An 8,153-nucleotide genomic window follows, 5' to 3' on the forward strand; every position below is an offset into this window, starting at 1 on the left:
AGAAGCATTTTAAGGGAGATTTTTTTAAACACGGAATTTCTTTGGTGTTGGGTGGGATCAGGGTTCAGTACCTGTCTGAATGGTCAAGATTCTTGAGTGTTTCACATTCTCTTACTAACAAAATTTTTGATTCTTGATCTTTTACTGAGTAAGCTTGTAATACAATGCCCCATTAGAGAAGTGTATTCTCAAAGTCTTTTAAAGTTTTTTTTAATGTTCATTTAATTTTGGGGAGAGAGAGAGAGAGAGACAGTGAGCATGAGTGTGGGAGGGGCACAGAGAAAGGGAGACACAGAATCCAAAGCAGGCTCCAGGCTCCTAGCTGTCAGCACAGAGCCCGACGCAGGGCTCAAACTCATGGACCTCGAGATCATGACCTGAGCCAAAGCCGGACACTTAACCAACTGAGCCTCCCAGGTGCCCTGATGGAAGTCTTACAGCTTTGTCAATTCTTGCCTAATGTATTTGTAGACAATGTTATTAGATGCATAGGAGTTTGGGCATTTTCTTTATTACAGGTGAGTTCTTTGCTTCCTGTATGTTTTAACCATCTTTTCTACTAACACTTTATTTTTGTTCATTCATATATTGAGGGAAAGCCCCTTACTATGTGGAAGACTTTACATATATCACTCCACTTATCACTCACCACCACTCCACAAATAAATGCTTATCTCCTTCTTATAACTGAGGAAACTGAAGCACAGACGTTAAGGAAACTTGCTGATGTTAAACACCTTCCTTTGAGTTTCAAAGCAGTGGGTGTTTTCATGGTCAAGTTCAGGCTTTCACACATGTATTAGTTTCCTGTTGTTACAACAAATTATCACAAATATAGGGGCTTTAGACAACCCAAATCTCTCATGTTACATTGCTGGCAGTCAGAAGTCCAGAATGGGTCTCGCTGGGTGAAAATCAACGTGTCCGCAGGGCTATATTTTCTGGAAGCTCTGGGGGAAAGTTTATGTTCTTGCCTTCTCCAGCTTTTAGAGGCCACCCACATTCCTTCGTTGATGGCCCCTTCTCCATCTAAACCAGCAACAGGGGTTGAATTCTCACATCACATCCCTCTGACTCATGATTCTAAGAGTCCTTCCTCTTTCATTTATAGGGACACCTATGACTACATTGGGCCCATCCAGATAGCCCAGAATCATCTCCCATCTCAGATCAACTTATTAGCAACTCTTAATTCCATCTGTGACTTTAATTCCCTTTTGCTATATAGGATAACATACGCACAGGCTCTGGACATTAGCACATGCATATCTTTGGGGGCCATTCTTCTGTCTACCACAGTAACTTATGAAATTATCAAGCTTATTAACTGACTGAAAGAAAACCTTCAAAACTTAAAGTTATTCTGGCCTTTTGGAGACTGTGCTGTTCATCACAGATATTTTCCTGAGCATCTCCTTGAGGCCAAGGACTGTGGAAGACTCTGGGTCTCTATCGGGTCAGCAAATTTTTTCCATAGAGAGCCAAAGAGGAAACATTTTAGGCTCTGTGGGCCAGATTGTCCCTGTCTCCACTGCCCAGCTCTTCCATTGTTGCATAAAGCAGCCGTAGACCATACATAACAAATGGATGCGGCTGTGTCATTTCTAGACACTAAAACTTCGAATTTCACATACTTTTTCCATATCACAAAATAGTCTTTTGATTATTTTTTTTTCCAATTTAAGTTTTGTTTTTATTTAGGTAATCTCTCCACCCAACACGGGGCTTGAACTCACAATCCCACAATCAAGAGTCACATGCTCTACCGCCAGCCAGGTGCCCCCCAAAATGTAAAAGCATTCTTGGCTCACGGGCCTGATTTGGGCAACAGGCTGTAATTTGCTGGCCACTGGTCTAAAGGAAAGAACAAAACAAGCTTTTATCTCATGCTTTCTTGTGGATAAGACATATATAGAGGCGTGGCTCTCTATCCTGATGTTTTTATTTTTCTTCTCAATTTTTTTAAAAATTGGAAAATGTGGCGACCCAAATTCTACAGAGATGAATAGATACAGTTAAAAGTCAGTCGGGGCACCTTGGTGGTTCAGTCACTTACGTGTCTGACTACAGCTCAGGTCATGATCTCATGGTTCACGGGTTCAAGCCCCTCAGCAGGCTCTCTGCTGTCAGCACGGAGCCCGCTTTGGATCCTGTCTCCCGCTCTCTCTGCCCTTCCCCCACCTGCGCTCACTCTGTCTCTCAAAAACAAAACATTAAAAAAAATTCTTTGAAATAAATGTGTTTAACCAATTTGTAAATAAATACGTACATACATACATAAATAGAAGTCAATAAAGAGATCCCCACATACCATCCAGGCCCATCACAAATTTATTTTGAATTTTTTTGTGTGTGTTTACTGCCCCTGCATAAATTCCCGAATCTATTTTCTGATTTTAGCCGTCATTATTGCTGCGTTGTACCGGACGCACGAGTCCAACCGAAAAGCATTTCAGACAGGCGATGAATTGGATGATTCCATTCCTATGAAATTTCCAGAAGAAGCAAATCTGGAGAGACAAGATCGCCCCAGCGGGAGGTGGGGCAGGAAGCTGACCGCAGGCTGGCAAGAGGGAAACTTCGGGGGACGGAGGCAATGATCCAAGACAGGGCTGTGGTGATGATTGTAGGACTCTGTAACTTTGTGAAAAGTCACTGCATATTCACTGACAATGAGTGGCTTTTAAATTACCCAAGAAAGGGGGAAAGGAGAGGGGAAAAGGGACATCAAAGGCCTTCTTGGGTGTCCACAGCTGCGGGGTGCCCAAAAGCTCTGCGAAGTTCAGCTCAGGGTGTTTGGGGAGGGCCTGGGGGCGGGGGCGGCCTGTGGATGAAAGAGCGCTTGGCCCTTTCCCCCTCCCCCCGAAGCCCCACCGCCTGCGACTGTCGCCCACCGATTTGTCCTCGGATCACGAATGGATGCATTCAGTCTCTCCCTGTCGGCCTCAGACCAGGCTGAGGGGGCTGGAGCCACTGTTACCCCCCCAGGGAGCACCGTGCGGAGAGAAAGGATCCTGGCTGGGAGTCCATCCCTGAACTCAACTCCAAGGAGAGGCGAGGAAGGGTGTGGCTTTGGGGATTCCTCCTGCCGCCCCATTGCCTCCGTCCTCGGTTCCTACAGGTGCAACATGAGAATTTGTAACCATTGGTTTCACAAAAATCCTAGGGCTTCTAAGTGCTTTGCGGACACGAACTCGTTTCATGCCCACGCCAACCCTGTGCGGTGGGTGCTATCTTCCCACTTTATAGCAGAGAAAACTGAGGCACAGAGAGGCTAAGCCAGCTGCCCAAGGTCACACAGCCAGCTGTCCGGCACCACACTTGCCTCTAAGCCCTAGGCGGGGAGGCGTCCCTGCAGTGGCGGGGTCGCGACTGTGGCTTCTTGTCTGTCCTCCCCACTGGGATGCGAGCTCTGGGAGCAGCGACCCCGTCTGGGGCACAGAGAGAGGCATCGGCTGAACACTGCAGAATAAGAAGGGAGGGGTGGGGCTCAGGATGGCCCCATCCCTTGCCGGCCTCCCAAGCCCCCCCACCGCGCTCTGCTCCGGGAGCTGTCTTCCTGGCGGGGCCTCCAGTCCCAGCGAACGGATCCTCTGGGCGACGCTGGACCAGAAGGAAACCCGGGCCTGGAAGGTCGGACCGAGCCGAGCCCGCTCGCGGCGGGACACGGGCGCCACCTGGCGGCGCCGCCGAGAGACGGGGGTTCGCTCTGGGAGAGGCTCTCAGAACGTTCCCGGCGGTGGTCCGGAAAGCAGTGTGAAGCTGGGAACCGTCTATTGGCTTCCAGACCTTTCTGACCGTGATGCACAGCAAGAAATCGTCTCACATCACCATAGTTTCGGGAAATGCCACCCTGTACGGCATGATTTTTTTTTATTCTACTCTATTCCTGTTTTGAAATGCCGGTCCGGTCCCCTTGAACTGAATTACTCTCTAATAAATCTCCGCTGGTAATCAGGATAGAGTTATCCATGGCCTCGATTATCCTCAGGTGTTTTGTTTTTCTTTCCAGCCGACAAAGGTTGCGATGGAGAAAGTGTTCGCACCCGGACCGCTCCCCAGCGGTCGTCTCTCGCCACCTCCCCAGGGAGTCCCCTGCCGGCCCCGATTCAGGATACACTGGGCTCAGAGAGGCTAAGACACTTGTCCAAGGCCACACAGGTTATATGCAGCATGGCTAGTGTCTGCCTCACTCCTGGAGGATAGAAATCACCAAGTGCTCCAAATATCAGTGCTATGAAGTATAGTTTAGTTCAGTCCTTTCTCCGTTTTTGCCAAGAAGATTGTGCTGCGCCGGCCTGCTGGGGTTTTGATGCTTTTTAATATAGATTAATGACGTTCCAGAGCTCGTGCTTAAAAATGCGAGTCGTCAGGGGGCGCCTGGGTGGCTCAGTCAGTTGAGCGTCCGTCCGACTGCAGCTCAGGTCATGATCTCGCGGTTCGTGGGTTCGAGCCCCACGTCGGGCTCTGGGCTGACGGCTCGGAGCCTGGAGCCTGCTTCGGATTCGGTGTCTCCCTCTCTCTCTGCCGCTCCCCTGCTCATGCTGTCTCTCTCTCTCTCTCAGAAATAAATATTAAAAAACCAAAAAATAAACAGGCTCAAACAGGGCCTCGTGTTGGTGAGAACACCCGTGTGGAAATACTAACAAAGCTACTGCATATTGAAAATTCAGAGCTGAAAAGGCACACAGAGAGCATATTCATCATCTCGGAGGATTTTATTAGAGAACCAAAACTGGAAAGGAATGAATTTTGGTCCCAGATGAAGGATGAGGCAAGGCAGTGGCAGCAATCCTAAATTTACTGTGTCTCTCTCCTACTATGTATTCATCTGTGCCTTGGAAGCGGGGAGACTTTCCTGGATCTATTACAATCTTAGAATCACCTCCAGGATGTAGTCTCTTGGGTAACTTAAGGGACGAATGTTTAAAGAGGCGTTTCTCATGTTCCTTACTCCCACGACGAGTCTCTCCCGTCTCTCTGCCCCTCCCCTGCTCGCGCAAACTCTTTCTCTCCCTCCCTCTCAAAACAAATAAAAACATCGAAATTTAAATTTTTATCAAAGTTTGTTGATTCATGGGAATGCAAGCTGGTGCAGCCACTCTGGAAAACAGTATGGAGGTTCCTCAAAAAACTAAAAATAGAACCACCCTACGACCCAGCCATCGCACTATTAGGCATTTATCCAAGGGATACAGGGGTGCTGTTTCGAAGGGACACATTCACCCCAATGTTTATAGCAGCACTATCGACAACAGCCAAAGTATGGAAAGAGCCCAAATGTCCATCGATGGATGAATGGGTAAAGAAGATGTGGTCTATATATCCAATGGAGCATTACTCGGCAATCAAAAAGAATGAAATCTTGCCATTTGCAACTACGTGGATGGGACTGGAGGGTATCATGCTAAGTGAAATTAGTCAGAGAAAGACAAACATCATATGACTTCACTCATATGAGGACTCTGAGACAAAACAGATGAACATAAGGGAAGGGAAGCAAAAATAATCTAAAAACAGGGAGGGGGACAAAACAGAAGAGACTCATAAGTAGGGAGAACAAACTGAGGGTTCCTGGAGGGGTTGTGGGAGGGGGGATGGGCTAAGTGGGGAAGGGGCACTAAGGAATCTCCTCCCGAAATCATTGTTGCACTCTATGCTCATTTGGATGTAAATTAAAAAAAAAAAAGTTTGTTGATTCAGAAAGGAAGGAATATTCTTCCTAGAGTTGCCTAGTAAACATATTCCCTTGCTATTCAAATGTGCATGCAGCTGTTGGGATCCTTGTAATGCTTGTACCTAAAATTCTGTACCTGGAATTAATCGCCTGTCCAGTAAAATAATTGGACAATCAAAGGTGGAGAAGCCAGCTGTGATCGCTAGTGGGGTTATGATGACCTCTGACCTCCAGAAGGTCAACCAGGTCCGTCTTGAATGGACAGGGCTCGACATCACTGGCTTGACCCTTAAAAAAAATATCTCTTTAAGATGGGGATATGTTAATGCAGGGGACACCTGGGTGGCTCAGTGGGTTGAGCGTCTGACTCTCGATTTCAGCTCAGGTCACGATCTCTCGGTTTGTGAGTTCACACCCCGCGTTGGGCTCCATGCCGACGGTATGGAGCCTGCTTGGGATTCTCGCGTCCTCTCTCAAAAAATAAGTAAATAAGTACATACGCAAATACATACATAGATCTTGCAGTGTAAATAAACACAGTCTTGCAGTGAAAATACGCATCTATAGTTCAGTTGATAGAACTTCGCGGGGAGAGAACACACAATTTGTCACTCCAGGTAACCTGTACTGGAAAGGGTGTGCACAAAAGCTCAGAAGTGCAATTAAAGTGTTTTGCTCTTATAATTGACCCTGCGATGCTCTGTGTGTGTGTGTGTGTGTGTGTGTGTGTGTGTGTGTGACAGTAACCTACGTGATTGCAGCATCACAGAGCATCCACGAGTTCAGGGATGTCACCGGTGAAATACGCAGCTGGTCATTCATGCTCCCGGGGCAAAGTCAAAGCCAACGTTGATTGGCACATTCTGTTCTGGGGGATTTTTTTTGGTGTGTGGTTCTCTTGAGATTTTTTTTTTTTTTTTTTTGGGACAGAGAGAGACAGAGCATGAACGGGGGAGGGGCAGAGAGAGGGAGACACAGAATCGGAAACAGGCTCCAGGCTCCGAGCCATTAGCCCAGAGCCTGACGCGGGGCTCGAACTCACGGACCGCGAGATCGTGACCTGGCTGAAGTCGGACGCTTAACCGACTGCGCCACCCAGGCGCCCCTCTCTTGAGATTTTTAAGTGATCGCTACACCCAACATGGGGCTCGAACCTACAACCCTGCATGCTCCATTAAACTGAGCCAACCAGGTGCCCCAACTGGCACATTTTGGACAATTACTGAAGCCAAGGACAAACTCCGATGTGCCCCAACGTTGCTCCCCAACTCCCCGCCCAAGGCATTTAGAGCTTCCACATAAAAAAAAAAAGTGGGAAACCACACCTTCTTTTCCAGCTCAAGACCCAGGTCCCAGATAAGTCTTTGCAGCAAAAAGCTCCTGAAAACCTCTGTGATCAAGCAAAGGAGAAAAAATGGGGTCTCCTGTATTAGCATTTATTTACTTATTTACTTTTTTGCTGTCAAAATTTGAAGGCAACTTCCACTTTGTTCTAAGTTGATTTATTTTGAGGGCAGAGAGGGGCAGAGAGAGGGAGAGAGAGAATCCCAAGCAGGAGCCTCACCGTCAATGCAGAGCCCATCGCGGGGCTCGGACCCACGAACCATGAGATCATGACCTGAGCCGAAATCCGAGAGTTGGGCACTCAACCAACTGAGCCCCCAGTGCCCCGAGTTGTTAAATATTTACCGACGGGCAGGCCTCACCAGGTTATAGGGCAGGATGTTGGGAGGGGAAGACTGGATTATCTGAACAAATGAGAAACTATGCCAATTTTAATCTTCAGTCTGGATTTAGATTAAATTCAGACAGGGCATTCAGCAGGACTCGACGGCCAGAAAGAGTGACCCGTGGTGTTCTAACCCTCTCCTTCCCAAACCACCTCCCCAACCCCAGCAGGAAGGGAGACAGTCTGCTCGATCTCTGGGGCCATGCGGCAGGCATTAGGGCTGTCCACAAATTTCTTCTTTCTCTCTCCTTCCAGACACATGGACAGATTGCATTTCCCACCCTTCTTTGAAGTTCCACATCACCGGGGGCGCCTGGGTGGCTCTGTCGGTTAAGCGTCCGACTTCGGCTCAGGTCACGATCTCACAGCTCGTGGGTTAGAGCCCCACATCGGGCTCTGTGCTGACAGCTCAGGGCCTGGAGCCTGCTTCCGATTCTGTGTCTCCCTCTCTCTCTAACCCTCACCCACTCGTGCTCTCTCTCTCTCTCTCTCCCTCTCTGTCTCTAACCCTGTCTCTCAAAACTTAACACACATTAAGAAAAAAAAATTTTTTTGAAGTCACACATCATGATATGACCTGCTTGGGTCAATAAATGCAAGTCCAGTGACACAGATCATATCCAGACAGAAGCCGTAAGAACTTTGTCAGCCTCACCACGTTCTGTTTCCCAGGGCCAAAGAATTAGCAACGCTCCAGGCGGATGCTGTGCCACCGGCCTGGGTCACAAAGGTGACGCAGAGGAGAGC

General features: G+C 48.2%; 1 protein-coding gene across 1 annotated transcript in view; it reads left to right on the forward strand.

Annotated features, from left to right (window-relative positions):
* Positions 1-8,153, forward strand: part of ZSWIM9 (zinc finger SWIM-type containing 9) — a 181,946-nt gene that overhangs the window by 109,525 nt on the left and 64,268 nt on the right. The gene's annotated exons all lie outside the window — the stretch shown is intronic.

The sequence above is a fragment of the Panthera pardus genome, unplaced genomic scaffold, assembly GCF_024362965.1.
Source record: "Panthera pardus isolate Hobbes unplaced genomic scaffold, ASM2436296v1 HiC_scaffold_18, whole genome shotgun sequence".
In the NCBI taxonomy this organism is placed as follows: Eukaryota; Metazoa; Chordata; class Mammalia; order Carnivora; family Felidae; genus Panthera; species Panthera pardus.